The sequence below is a fragment of the Hibiscus syriacus genome, unplaced genomic scaffold (assembly GCF_006381635.1).
Source record: "Hibiscus syriacus cultivar Baekdansim isolate YM2019G1 unplaced genomic scaffold, ASM638163v2 tig00110895_pilon, whole genome shotgun sequence".
Taxonomy (NCBI): Eukaryota; Viridiplantae; Streptophyta; class Magnoliopsida; order Malvales; family Malvaceae; genus Hibiscus; species Hibiscus syriacus.
In genome coordinates, this window is record NW_024062903.1 from 6415401 (window position 1) to 6431567 (window position 16167).

Below are 16167 nucleotides of genomic sequence, written 5' to 3' on the forward strand. Positions count from 1 at the left end.
CCATTATCTTTAATAACTCGTTAAGAACATTATAATCTTCCTCATCTTCGCACTCATTGACTTCTTCCAGACACAAAGGTCGCTCAAAATCTATCTTATGACTGACTTCAGGAACATTCATGCTAGTATTATTGTGACATCTGTATAAAATTTGACTCGGATGTATTGGAATATGAATGTAAAGGATAAATAATATGGTACAAAGAACTCGATGCAAAAATACGAAGAATGAAAATGATTTCCATTTGAGAAATAAGAAAAGTATCTTCCATTAATCAACTTTGGTAATATTGATTTCTAGAAAAAGTTTCTTTTGATACTTTTAAACACTAACAAAAGTAATATTTGAGCATTAATTTAAATTATCCCTAAAAACTACAGGGAGGTCCTCAGCCATCCAGTTGTCGAGTTCTGCACCAGGGAAGCAAGGATAAATTTCAGCTAAAAACTTTCCAGGTTGACTGCCTTGGTAATCATGTTGACAGACAATCCTTTCAAAGCTTCTCCTATCACATTTTGTTCTTTCGTCAACTCCTCAGTCTTGATAGCATTGGTCAGTTGCTGCTCCATGTTATATACTCCTCCAAATGTAAAAGAACTCTCTATAGGAGGGAAAGACATACGTTCACCCGAGATATTCTCACCTTTCATTCTGGCTTTTCTTACTTTAGCCTTCTTTCTCATCTTCTGGCCACGTTGTTAGAATGTGGGCTTGAATCCGAGCCTGAAACGGTCCCTCTTCCACTCAATGGTTATGGGTCGTACCATTCCTTGTAGATTCCTACCCAGTCTTTTTTCGATCTTTTTCCCTCTCCCTAAAGTTTGTCTCACTACTATCTTAGTATAATTAGATAGCATGGGGCATGGAATTTTGCTTTCTTTGGAAACTTATGATGCATTGATGAACTCTAAGGCCCTGAATAAGCATTCCAAGACATCCTCATTTATGTCGATGTATGGGGCATCGGATGTTACTGAAGCAATGGTTTCTTCTTTTACCCCTTTACTGACTAACTTCCCATCAATCATAATTTTTAACTTCTAATATAAAGACGAATGAACTGCTCCAGTAGCATGGATCCAGGATTTTCCTAATAAGCAGTTGTAGGTTGGGTGGATGTCCATCACAACAAAGTTAATGTTGTAGATGGTAGGTCCAAACAAAAGGGTATCTCTATTTTTCCTATCACAACTTTTTGGGTTCCATCGAATGCCCTGACAACATTGTGGTAAGCTATCATATGCGAGCTGTCCACGGGCATCCTTTGTAGTGTAGCCAAAGGCATCACGTTTAGTGCGAACCTATTGTCTATTAGAACACCTGGCAGGACATGATTATGGCAGTGGATAGTGATATTTAAAGCTTTGATGGATCTCATCCCAACTTCCATGATCTCATCATCAGTGAATGTGATGTAGTTATCTATAACTATATGTCCTACAATTCGGTCTAGTTTATCTGTCGATATATCCTCAAGGACAAATGTCTGGTTTAGCACTTTCAGCAAGGCATTTCGATGTACCTATGAATTGATTAACAAATCTAATATTGTGATTTTGGCATGCTGCTTGTGAATCTTCTCTACTACGTTGTATTCACTATGCTTTAGGAACCTCAAGAATTCATGAGCCTGAGCTTCAGTCACTGGCTCATTAATTACTGGTGGATGTTCTTCATTGAAGATTTTTTACACTACTGCTGCTTTGGATTTGTCTTTTGCCTTGTCTGCCTCTGTGGACGTCTCGGGTGAGTAACATCTTCCACTCCTCGTGAAGTGGCCTACCTCACTCACTTATTCTATTATTGATTTTTTTCTCATCTATTCTCTCAGAGGATCTCAACCCTTCTGGTATAGACACGCTTGCAGCATAACTCCAAGGAACCTGTCATGTGTTTCTGAATGGAAAGAAGACGAAGTTGTAATAATGAATATAGGAGTCATTGATAATTAGCTCTTGTTCCTAGGCTTAACTGTGATGATCACAAGTTTTCTCGTTCCTTGCATCCTATTAGAGCTATCTGCCATGCAAACATCCATCTTTCTTTTGCTCTCTTCCTTATTAACGAATTATACTTCACCATTGTTCATCATTTCCTGAAGTATTTCTCGGAATTCATAGCAACCCTTAATGTCATGATTATCCTCTTGGTAATAAACACAATAAGCTTTACGCCCAATAAGCTTCAGCTCAGAATTACTCTTGATCTTCCCTACTTTACATATTTGTTTTGAGCTCCCAGCCAAGAGGATAATTGATCTCTGACACATCTTTCTTCATCCTCCTATTTTCCTTTTTGCCAATCATATTTACTCCTTGCCCCCATGATTGGGCAGGGGATGAGTGTTTGCAGATGGTGTTTTGAACTCTAGGTTTCCTTTGTTGATACGATTTTGCACAATCTTTTTGAATGCCAGGCAGTCTTCGATGTCATGGTCAGAAATCCCTACATGATACTCGTAGTGGGCATTGGTATTATACCAATGAGGGTAAGGCGCTGGAGTAGAGTTAATTTATAGGGACGTACCATATCTACTTTTACCAATGAGGTATATATTTCAGAATATGGCACTCTCACAAGTGAAAGGTTCATCCTCGTAGCCTCTTTCCTTGGCCCTCTATTCTCATGAATATTCATTTTCTCTCTCCTAGGCTGGGTGATCGTAACACTAGCCGCGGTGTTTTTATGGTAAGTGCTCGTATGATTTACCTCATTCTCTTTCTTCTTGTAATATGGCTTATTTGATCCTTCTTCACCCTCGATCTTTCCACTCTTGATGGCATTTTCAATCAATTTTCCTGAACATTCCCCAACAGATTCCGTGATACGGAGCCTTTAAGGTGTTCACAAAGATAATGGTGGCTTCATTCTCAAGTAATGGGGATGCACTTGAGTGGCTACATCACGCCACCTCTATGTGTACTTCTTGAAAGTTTCGTTGTGTCGATTTTATATATTTTGCAGAGTCCATCTGTAACATCCTCAATACCGGGTTAGTGACCAAATTGAGAGATTTTATAATGCAATTATCAAATTAGATAAATTAAAACGTTGAAGGACTTAATTGAAATGTTTAATGAAGGATGGATTAACAAAGAATGAAGGAGTAATGGGACAAATGGGTCTTTTTAGCATGGAAATAATTAAATATTGGTTGTGGTATTTATAACCCACGTGGAATTCATTTGAGGAAACAAAAATTTTACAGACTTATCTTCTTCATTTTCTTCTTCTTCAACGTGAAGCACATAAGCTAAGTGAGTTTGTTTTTTCATAGTTAATTCTTAAGAGTCAAGAGAGGTTTTGGTTAATAAAGCCTAAGGATAGATGGAGGGGATGATAAGGACCTAGAAATACAAAGATTTATAAGTTATGTAAGATTAAAGGAAATAAGTGGATAAGTGAAAATTTGAATAAGAGGGTTTAAGTGAATTTGGAGGTTGAATTTGACTTGTCATCTATGAGAATAAAAAGTTATAAGAGTTATAATTAAGTTTGGATAACATGGAAAATGTGGTAAAATTCTTAGTTTTAAGAATTTGGATGAACTATGGGAGATTATAAAGTGTTGGAATGCTAGAAATTAGTTATAGTGGTTATAGATGAGTTTGAAAGTATAATAAGGGTTTTATACATGAAAATTTGGGTGAAGTATTGATGAATTTCGGGTGAAAATAGTTTATTCTGGATAGGAGCATCGATACACTATGAATAGGTACCGATACACTAAGACCAAATTTTGAAGAACCATTACATAGTGCATCAATCCATTCAGGGGTGCATCGATACCCGTGTATCATGGAAATTTCAAACCTAATTTGTGTACCGATACACCCATATTGCATCGGTACACTCCTAAAGGAAAAAATTGAAGTTCGGTTCATTAAATTAGCTTAAGTTATTAATATCAAGTTATGAGATTTAGGCTTCTGATAATTTTCTTGAAAATTATATTTATGTAGATATAGAGCCTAAACGAGTTCCGGAACAATTGAAAGTAAGATCGATCGAGGGAAAGACAAAGAGATCTAGGTGAGTGCATACTAGTTGTAAATGATGCTTATGGAAATAAGACTCGCGATGAGTCTAAATCCAATATTTGATTGCATAAATATATGAATGTTAGTAGGTGTTTGATATGACTAAATGAATACATGAATAGATTCATAGATGTTATTTGTTATTTGGTGTGATAAGAATATAAATAGTTATATGATAACAATGTATAAATTATATGCATTAAATCTAAGTAGTTAAATGAAAAGATGAGAATAAAATATAAGTTAAGAAATATTGATATAAATGAGTATACAAATGTGTCAAATAACCTATATAGGAAAGTTGATATGTTTAAGTGGAACTATGATCTAAACTTGATAGATTTCTATATGATATGAGTTAGAAAATAAAGGTCCAGGAAATCATATGTGAATATTTTAGAAATTGAGTAATGATAATTTATGAGAATATATATCTATGTTATAAGCTATGTGAAAATAAACTAATTGAAAATAAGAAATTAGTGTATAAGAAATATGATATAGTGATCATGTGAAAATAGGATAAAAACTATATGGCATTGATGCATAGATTATATGAAAATAAAAATGATTGTGTAATAAATTATAGGAATTTGTATAATGAAATATATGAGTACATGTATATGTGATTGAGTGATATGACTATGTGAACATGTGAAGTTATGCCTATGAGAAGACATAAAAACAAGATACAAGTCATGTGACATGTGAATGTGATTCATAAGGAAATGTCCTATATACTTATATGAATATGGAAAATGATATGAAAGAGAATGCCCATGTTATGTGAAAGGAGAGTTAGAGGTATAGTTGGCATTCCAAGAGTCGAGGGTTACCTATGTCTTTCGAGATATATTGACAGTTTACCTATGTCCTTCGGGACATATGGACAGTTACCTATGTTCTTCGGAACATATAGATAGGTCCTTCGGGACACATAATTCATATGCCACTTAGTGGATTCTATACGAGCTGTGGTGACAACATATGTGTGCACAACCTCATAGTACTCGTATACCTTGAGTTCTCAATATGTACATGGGCTTATAAAGGACATAAAGAGTATGCATATAATTGTATCTTAATACAGTATTATTATTTTCATTGTTTCATTCATGATATAAAAAATTATGATATGACATGCATAATTGCATTTAGATAGTATATTACATGTTTATACTTATAGAAATTCTTTATTATATGTTTATGCCTCACTAAGTCTATGACTTAGCGTGTAAGTAATTTACATAGGTACCAGAGAACAAGAAGACCAGCCTTAGGAGCAGTAGAGCATCATATCTCCGTGTGAAGATCAGATCAAAGTACTTTACACATCATGTTTTGGTATGTAATAGATATTTGGTATGTAATAGATATGTTGGCATGTAAATAGAGTCGTGAAGTACGCTTGCTCTGACCAATTTTATAATGGTTCTAACTTCATTATGTAATTACAAGTTTATGTTAATAAAAGTTTAAAATTTCCTATAGTTTTTATAAATATATATGTTTGAAAAGTCAATGTAACACATCAGATTCATATCCGGGTCGGATACGGGTTGGGGGTGTTACATTTAATGGTATCAAGCTATGGTTTAGCCAATTCTAGGCATAAACCAGAATCTAGAGTGTATTTAATTGAATACATGCCAACAAATAGTGAGAACTTCTGATATGGTATAGTAATGAGTATGTTGTTTTCCTAATAGAATGATGTGTTTATTCTTTTTAGATATCCAGACATAGTAGCTCCCGAAATGAAGCGGGAGATGATATGCCTGCTGAAAACAGTAACTCACCTGCCCTGGCCAGGCAAGGTGAAGGACATGGATCTCAGGGAGTGCCTGTGCAAGATCATGATATGTCTTCAGGATGTTGGACGCTATTCTGACGCGTCTTCAACCTCATGCTCCATCAGCTCAAAGAATAAATGTAGCGAAAAAGTTAAGAGGATTAGGTGCTCTTGAATTTAAGGGAAAAGCCAAGGAAGGTCCAGTTGCGGAAGATCTCTGGTTAAACGATTTGAAAATAATGATGGGTAGTCTCAACTAATTTGACGTGGAGAAGTTGGATGGAGCGATGTCTTTGTTAAGAGGACAAGCGAGGATATGGTGGACGAATGTCACCATGAGGATGTCAAGCGAGCAATTGACTTGGTCTCTGTTCTTGGAAGAATTTAAACACAAGTACATTGTAGATCAGTTTATTCGGTAAATAAAGCAAGAATTTCTAAATTTGAAGCAAATGAACCACACTTTGTATGAATACGAGTGTGAGTTCAACAAGTTAAGTCGTTTTGCGACTGAGTTGATTCCAATAAAGAAGATGCATGTGAATGGTTTGTGGAGGGCTTACGCTGAGGTTGAAGGAAATGTTAATTGTGTTAAACTTGTCCTCGTTTTAAGAGGTGATAAACCATGCTAAAGCTCTAGAGAAAGCTCAGAATGAACAATTTGGGGAGCAAAGAGTCCAATTGTCTAAAAGAATTGGGACTTCATCAAGTTATGCACCACCCAAGAGAGGCAGAGATTTTGAATTTCAATCTCAAGTAAGGTCTGAATCGATGGCATCCTCCGCTAGAGGATCAAATCAGATGAGAGTTAGGCAGACTCAATCAGTAAAGTCGGGTGATAGAAGAGCACAACAAAGATATTGCCAGATTTGTGGAAGATACCATGGTGGGGCATGTAGAGTTGAATCTGGAGCATGTTTCCGATGTGGGAAACATGACATTTTATGAGAGATTATCATTGGGGACAATAGAGCATGTACAGTCGGAGCGACCTTCTTTGATGTCTCAAAGAAGAAGAGGTAGAGGAAGAGACAGAAATCAACCAGAATCCTCTACTCAACAGGAAGTATGCTCCACTACTCGAGTGTATAATCTCAAGACCACAGAAATTGAGGATGATCCATAAATAATCGTAGGTATTTTTCTATGGTATTATAAAGATGTTATGGTGTTGATTGATATGGGGTTTAAATATTCATATATTAATAGTAATGAAGTGATGGTGACAACTCTAATAGGTATAGTGCTTGGGTAAACAATATATGTCAAGGATGTTCCATTCGGATTTAGGAAATGGATGGGTTAAATTGCTATCATGTAAATATTGATTGTGGAGTAAAAAGGTAAAGCTAATCATGTCAGATGGATTGGGAATGATAATGCTAAGGGAATCTCTATCGTTCTAAGGTAGAGTAGTTCCTTTGCTGTACTGACAAATAGAGAATAGAGTATGGATGTTATCAGGAAAATATTGAAAGCGCAAGTGATGGGGACATTGTTTTGGAATAGTTTAAGAATTTATATATCATTGATAAATTTATAAGAAAAAGGTAGATGGAATGTTTAAATTTTAAATCAAGTAATTGTATTAGGTATGAGTAAGATAAAGGTTTGTTAAGTTAAGTAATTGGAGAATGAGTATTTTGACGAGAAAGAAAATATACATGAAGAGTTTGATAAAGGTTTAGACTCTAGATTAAGAGAACTGGGTTGAATAGCAAAGTAATGTAATAGTAAGAGTGTTAGAGTTAAAGGATTTGTATATTGATAAAAGTTATAGATTGACAGAAAAGTTTAAGATGATAACAAGGGAATATGTGTATTATGATTCGAACGAGGATTTGGGAATGAGTAAAAATTTGGGTTATGTGCAAAGTAGTTAGAGAATAATGAAAGAAATCAATTGATGGTAATATTAAGTATTAAGGATTGGAGTTATGGTATGAGTTATATAATAAGTGATATTATATGGATTTTTTTAAAGAGTGGTTGTATATGAAGGATTGAGTGATGAAGCAGTGAATTGAAGAGTTAATATATGAATAGGAAATGTGTAGAAAGTATCTTTATCTATTGGGGTAGTGAAAATTCAAGGATGAATTTTCTTAAAGGAGGGGAGATTTGTAACATCCTCAATACTGGGTTAGTACCAAATTGAGAGATTTTATAATGCAGTGATCAAATTAGATAAATTAAAAAGTTGAAGGACTTAATTGAAATATTTTATGAAGGATGGATTAACAAAGAATGAAGGAGTAAAGGGGCAAATGGGTCTTTTTAGGGGAAATAATTAAATATTGGTTGTAGGTATTTTATAACCCACGTGGAATTCATTTGAGGAAACAAAAAGTTTCCAGACTTATCTTCTTCATTTTCTTCTTCTCCAACATGAAGCATATAAGCTAAGGTGATTTTGGCTTTTCATGGTTAATTCTTAAGCGTCAAGAGAGGTTTTGGTTAATAAAGCCTAAGGATAGATGGTGGGGATTATAAGGGACCTAGAAACGTAAAGAGTTGTAAGTTATGGAAGATTAAAGGAAAGAAGTGGATAAGTGAAAATTTGAATAAAAGGGTTTAAGTGAATTTGGAGGTTGAATTTGACTTGTCATCTATGAGAATAAGAAGTTATAAGAGTTAGAATTAAGTTTGGATAACATGGAAAATGTGATAAAATTCTTAGTTTTAAGAATTTGGATGAACTATGGGAGATTATAAAGTGTTGGAATGATAGAAATTAGTTATAGTGGTTATAGATGAGTTTGAAAGCATAATAAGGGTTTTATACATGAAAATTTGGGTGAAGTATTGATGAATTTCAGTGAAAAGAGCCTATTCTGGGTAGGTGCATCGGTACATTATGAATAGGTACCAATGCACTAAGACCAAATTTTAAAGAACTGTTACATAGTGCATCGATACCGTGTATCGATACACACTGGTAGACATTAATGCATGGAAATTTCGAACCTAATTTGTGTACCGATACACTCATAGTGCATCGGTACACTCTTAAAGAAAAAATTGAAGTTTGGTTCATTAAATTAGCTTAAGTTATTAATATCAACTTATAAGGTTTAGGCTTCTGATAATTGTCTTGAAAATTATATTTATGTATATACACAGCCTAAACGAGTTCCGGAACAATTGGAAAGTAAGATCGATCGAGGGAAAGACAAAAGATCTAGGTAAGTTCATACTAGTTGTAAATGATGTGTATGGAAATAAGACTCACGATGAGTCTAATTCAATTATTTGATTGCATAAATATATGAATGTTAGTAGTTTTGATATGACTATTATGTATGCATGAATACATGAATAGATTCATAGATGTTATTTGTTATTTGGTGTGATAAGAATATAAATAGTTATATGATAACAATGTATAAATTATAGGAATTAAATCTAAGTGGTTAAATGAAAAGATGAGAATAGAATATAAGTTAAGAGATATTAACATAAATGAGTATACAAATGTGTCAAATAACCTATATAGAAAGTTGATATGTTTAAGTGGAACTATGATCTAAACTTGATAGATTTCTATATGATATGAGTTAGAAAATAAAGGTCCAGGAAATCATATGTGAATATTTTAGAAATTGAGTAATGATAATTTATGAGAATATATATATCTATGTGATAAGCTATGTGAAAATGAACTAATTGAAAATAGAAATTAGTGTATAAGAAATATGATATAGTGATCATGTGAAAATAGGATAAAAACTATATGGCATTGATGCGTAGATTATATGAAAATGAATAAATGATTGTGTAATAAATTATAGGAATTTGTATAATGAAATATATGAGTAAATGTATATGTGATTGAGTGATATGACTATGTGAACATGAAGTTATGCCTATGAGAAGACATAAGAACAAGAAACAAGCCATGTGACATGTGAATGTGATTCATAAGGAAATGTCCTATATGCTTATATGAATATGGAAAATGATATGAAAGAGAATGCCAATGTTATGTGAAAGGAGAGCTAGAGGTATAGTTGGCATGCCAAGAGTTGAGGGTTACCTATGTCTTTCGAGACATATAGACAATTTACATATGTCCTTCAGGATATATGGACAATTACCTATGTTCTTCGAACATATGGATAGGTCCTTCGGGACACATAATTCATATACCACTTAGTGGATTTTATATGAGTTGTGGTGACAACATATGTGTGAACAACCTCATAGTACTCGTATACCTTGAGTTCTCAATAATGTACATGGGCTTATAAAGACATAAGAGTATGCATATAATTGTATCTTAATACAATATTATTATTTTCATTGTTTCATTCATGATATGAAAAATTATGATATGACATGCATAATTGTATTTAGATAGTATATTGCATGTTTATACTTATAAAAATTCTTTATTATATGTTTATGCCTCACTAAGTCTATGACTTAGCGTGTAAGTGATTTAAACGTAGGTACCGAAGAATAAGAAGACCAACCTTAGGAGTAGTAGAGCAGCATATCTCCATGTGAAGATCATATCAGAAGTACTTTACACAGTATATTTTGGTTATGTAATAGATATGTTGGCATGTAAATAGAGTCGTGAAGTACGCATGCTCTGACCAATTTTGTAATGGTTCGAACTTCAATATGTAATTACCAGTTTATGTTAATAAAAGTTTAAAATTTCCTATAGTTTTTATAAATATATATGTTTAAAAACTCAATGTGACACCTCAAATTCGTATCTGGGTCGGATACGGATTGGGGGTGTTACACCATCGGTCAGGGACCAAATCAGTGACATGGTGGTAATGTTCCAAAATGCCTTGGCCAAATCCCTCCATGTTTTGATATGAGATTTGGTTAGCTGGTTGTACCACTTTGCAGTAGACCTAGACAAGTTGTCCTGGAAATAATGTATCAATAGCTTTTCATTTTTAGTATAGCCAGTCATTCTCCTACAATACATAATGAGGTGGGTAGATGGACAGGTGGTCCCATCGTACTTTTTGAAGTTCGATACTTTGAACTAAACCTAAAAATGTAGGTTCTATTATTAATCCTATTTGCTTTTATCTTGTTATTAAATCGAATAATCAAGATGGCCCCTTGAGCATTTAGGCGAGGGCCTACTCAGATTACTCCCTAAATTAAAGGGACTAAATTGAAATCTAACCTAAAGTGGAGGCTCTAATTATCCAAATTGATTATGTTAATTTAAAGTTCTACATAATATTTTAAGGACTAAAATGAAAAGAAACAAAAGTCCAGGACCTAAGTGTAAAAGTCTAAAGTAGAAGGTTTAAATCTATAATACCTAAAGTTTAAGAACTAACCAATAAATAAAAGCTCTAATAATTGTGCTAATTAACTATTAAAAATTAAGGGATTGAACTAAATAAGTTTTAAAATTAGTCAATGATTAACGATTTGGGGATTTAAACAATCAACTCGAGTAATCGATCATTTTATGAAAAAACTTGAATTTGATTGCTCCCTAATTTAAACTAAGGTGAAACCCTAATTACTAAATCAAATTTAAGTTTAAAGATCTAATCTAAGGATAAATTCCAAAAAGGCTAATTAAATTAAATAAATATAAAGGAGGCATACATTTTAAATATCAAGCAAACAATTATATAAATTAAATGCAAGAAAGAAATACAAATAAACATATTTTAATTGAAACTAATAAATTACGTATAAAAGGACTTAATCTAATTGACATTAAATTAATAGGATTAAAATTTTGAACATGTAATAAAAGGACCAAATTAAAATAAATTAAAAACTGAGTAACTGAATTAAAACAAAAATAAAAAAAATAGTTTAGTGACCAAAATATAAAAACACACTGAAATTGGAAGGAATAAAGCATTTTTACAAGCCTAAAATACACTATTAAATAAAAATGCAAAAAATATAAAATTAGTCCAATAAAATTAAATAATCTCCGTAGGTTCCCAGAATGCAAAAACATGCTAAAACCAGGAGGACATGAACGTAATTATACCATCAATATATAGCATGAAAAAAGGAAAATAACCAAATGAATGCAATATAAAAAAGGGAAAATAATATTTTTGGTCCTCGCAGGTAACCAAAGTGCAAAAACTCGTGAATCTTAGGGGGACTTAAGACGAAATAACCCCTAAGTTTATACTATAAAATATGCTTTTCCCTTTTTTTCATTTTATAACTTAAAACAAACTCTCATCTTCTCTCTATTATTCCTATTCCTCTACTCGACCGACCCCTCAGCCTCTGTCTCGACCTCCGTTCCGACCACCACACACGGTGGTTAGAGCTCCCGAACTGACCCAAAAAATATATATGTTTCGTTTCACTCTCCTAAACCCCGATCTAGGATCAAAATTACCAAATATTACTCTTAAATACCCCAAAAAACCCTCAACGTTTGGCTCCCCTATCCCCGACCACACGAAGATGAACTGACCCTTCGATTCGAATCCCTTCTCTGGTAACTCTTGGACTTCCTTTTGTTCTTTTGTGTTTTTTATATACATATATATTTTTTATTTCGAAACTGAAAAAAAAAAGTTTATTACCTTAAAAAAATTTGCATTTCTATTGCTTCAAAAAATGAAGGGAGAGGATCTCTTTTACAACTTTTTCATCGGGTTTTTATACCCTAGATTACATATCTTTTTCAAATAAAAAAATAACCTAATCCTACTTGCTCCTCTGTTAACACTGTGCATGATGATTTGCATTTTTAATGCCCCGGAATTTTCAAGGTTTGTTGAAATTTCAGATGGATTTGTTCGGCTAGGCTTGACGACGGCTGACTGTGGAGCTCCTCTTTGGCGGCGACAGCTGAGAAGAGGGGTTAGGGTTAGGTTTAGGTTAGATGTTTAGATTGGGACTTTGGTTTGATCCCGGGTTTGTGTTTGGTTCGGCTATTTTGTAATAATAATAATAATAATAATAATAATAATAATATAAGGCAATAGATGAAAAATGGTGACTATATTTTTTTTTCTAGTTTCTGCCGCATCTCCATTTTTTTTAAAAAATTGATTTTCAATTTGCTTAATTGTTGCAGGTTTTTTTAATATTTTTTCCAATTAACTTTTTTCTTTTCCCAATTTTTATTATTTCTTTAATTTTTTTTATTTCTTTATATTTATAATTTGTTTATTTATTCGTTTATTTATTTGGAGTATATTATATTTATTTATTTCAGTGTTCTTTATATTTTGTTGTTCTTGTATATTAAATTTAGTATGATTCATTATGTCATGTATGATTCACATTATTTTTTATTTTGGTACATGTGACTTTTTCTATTTTTGCATATTGTACTTAAATTTCATTTTTTTTACTTTTTACCACAATCTTATTTTATTTTACAAATGATATAATCTTAAAAAGGTAAGTAAAGGGATCATTCTTTTAAATTTTGACTTAAACTTTAACTTTCTCTATTAAGACAATCCATAACTGTATTATTATCAAAAGGGCGATGTGAGGGTGTTCATCATTCTTCACATGTAATTGACTTCCGAACATTTTCAAGTAAATCTCTAGTAAGACGTAGATCCGGTAAAAAAGGTAAAATTTAGGTATCCGACCTTATCTAACCTAAAAGGTTGTTGCCGACTTTGAAAAGGTAAAATTCATTTCAAGTCAAAATTCGATCCCGGACCACTGAAGGACCGTTTCAACAATTGAAATAAAACCTTTTTCAATTCAATGATCAAAACTGAACAAAATTAAAACAAATGCGACCAAACTTGTAATTTACGTCTTTTTTATCTTTTTTCTTTTTTACAAAATGTTTCTTTTACACTTGTTTAATGCCTTGTTATGATTCTAAAATATATGTTTTGAATATGTTTGGACTCGATTTACTCTATTATTCGAATGTGACGTCTCCTGCTAAACTAAACGTCGAAACCAGGTAATGGTACTATAACTAGACCGATCATAACAAAGTTTAGAACAAGAATATATAATCAATGGTGGAGTTATTATTGTGAGAAAAATTGTAAATGTGTATTTATACATTGGATTGATATTGTATTTACTTCCACTCCAAAGCACTGTAGAAATGCTTGAGAGATTTCATATTTTATTAGTAAGCATTTTTGGTATACATAATTTTGATATTTAAAGATATTTAAAGCTCCTTATCAAGCTTCCATATTGATAAGTGCTCTACTATTATATGTATGTATGCATAGGATTAAGAAGTGCGGTGTCTTCATTTTGTTCAACATTTTGATGGCATTCATTTTTAAGAAGAGAAAAAAATGCATGATCCTAGAAATCCTTTCTCAAAGTTACCGACCATTAACCGACTAAAGAGACATTCCTCCTTTAAGAAACACACCAACCATGTGCATCTCTTCTTTATTTAACCCCTTGGATTTGTAAGTCCATATACGTGTAAACATATACATATATCTTCATTTTCATATCTAGGTTGTCGGCTACTGAAAGAAAACCTGATTGTGCCTCTCGAGGCATTTGCTTCCTAAACCTCCTTCATTACACCGACACAATGGCCCCAATCTCTAGCTTATAACTATATTCACTTTGTTTGCTTTTCTTCAATTGACAACCCCTCTCTAGCTTCCATTGATGACAGTTGAAGGGTATTGGTTATGGAGAGAGGGTGGAAGCCTAGGATGGAGACATCACCAAATTGTCCACGATGTGGTTCTTCCAATACCAAATTTTGTTATTACAACAATTATAGCTTAACACAACCGAGGTACTTTTGCGAAGGCTGTAGAGGATATTGGACCAAAGGTGGCTCGCTTCGCAACGTGCCAGTTGGTGGTGGTTGCCGCAAAAACAGAAGAGGTAAGCCCTAAGGCTACCAATCGATGGCGTTCACTCGAAGAGTTTATCATGTGATTCGATGAGGCATTCCTATGCCTCTGTTGAGTCCAATTGCTCCTCAGCCATGTCTGATAGCTCTCATATCGATCTCACACTCGTTTATGCAAACTTCTTGAATAATCAACAACCGGAAAACAAGTCCGGGTTCGAAGTCCCGGAGTTGCGGAGAAAGTTCAATCAGTCTCTACAGGTTTCGAGATTATCGAACTCCAACATGGAATCGAGTATTCAGCTACCAGAGGATAATGGTCTCATCGGATGCCTCACTCGTTCAGATTTATCCAATGAAAACCATTTGAACAATGATGAACAGATACACTATCTTGTTAACTACTCATTGCCCCCATTGCCAGGTGATGATTCCTCGTCTCAAGATATACTGTGGTCGAGTTCTCAGTCCTCCATGAGTCCATCCTTGCAAGTAACACAAGAAACAGACCTAGAACCCGAAACTCACGATCCGAATCAGCTGTTTGGTAATTGGAATCCATTTGATTTGTATAGTGATGATACTGTCTCCAGGACTTGATCAGGGAAATGCATGTGCATTGCGCTCTGCTATATCACTGTTTCCTTCTTATATTTATTTATAGAACCAAAATATTTGTGATGAAATAATGAGTATATGAGAAATGTATAAGTTATGGTCCTATACTCGGATGAGTGTCAAATATCTGTACGTGCTCGATAGGAGTTCATGTCAATTTTGCCATCACTGTTTCTTATATATGTTGCTCCTATCTTTAGTCTTTTATCCACAATCCAGTTGAAGCACTAAGCACGGTTTAGCCACAACGCCTAATTGCAGTATCTCTTGAAGCACAAAACTTGGAAATTGATAGCAAAATCCTCACTGCCCTTTCACTCGCAACCTGAGAGACCCTAAGTATCTTCTTTGAAACGATTGCAAGCCCTGCTACATGGCTTAGCTGCTCGGTTCTGCCTTGGGCACATCCACATACTGCATCCAGCACTGTTAGTATCATCTCATAAGCCCTTTTCTCCGAAGAATCGAAAAGCAAGTCAATCAAGATCAGTACTGCACCTGCTTCAGCTGCCTTGATTTTGTTTCTTTCTCATGGATGGATTTGAACCAACAGTGGTAGAGTAGCTTTTGTGGCCTGTTGAGAGATTTGATCACGCAAAATTCGAAATAATTCATTGAATAATTCAGGTATCAAGCTGATGAGTTGTTACAATTATAACAATTCGAGACGAAAAGAGAAAGAAAAAAAATTATATTAAATAAAAATTCGATCTCTGGTAGATTAATAGATTGAAACAAGTTGAAGCCTGTAGCTATACAGTTTTCTTAAGACAGATTTTCGGTCACTCCTTGGTGCTCGAGATCGTTGGTTGTCTGTCTCTCAGGATATAACAACGTGATAATCAACGTACAATAGTATAACTGTAGAGATTACGAACCATAACTTACGTTTACCGAAAACCAGAGGAGTAGAAAAGAGTTTTTAAGTTGGGTC

The 16167-nt window shown here is 33.7% G+C and overlaps 1 pseudogene; it reads left to right on the forward strand.

The window, feature by feature from the left end:
- Window positions 1-14445: 14445 nt before the first annotated feature.
- LOC120146004 lies at window positions 14446-15228 on the forward strand (annotated as a pseudogene).
- Window positions 15229-16167: the final 939 nt, after the last annotated feature.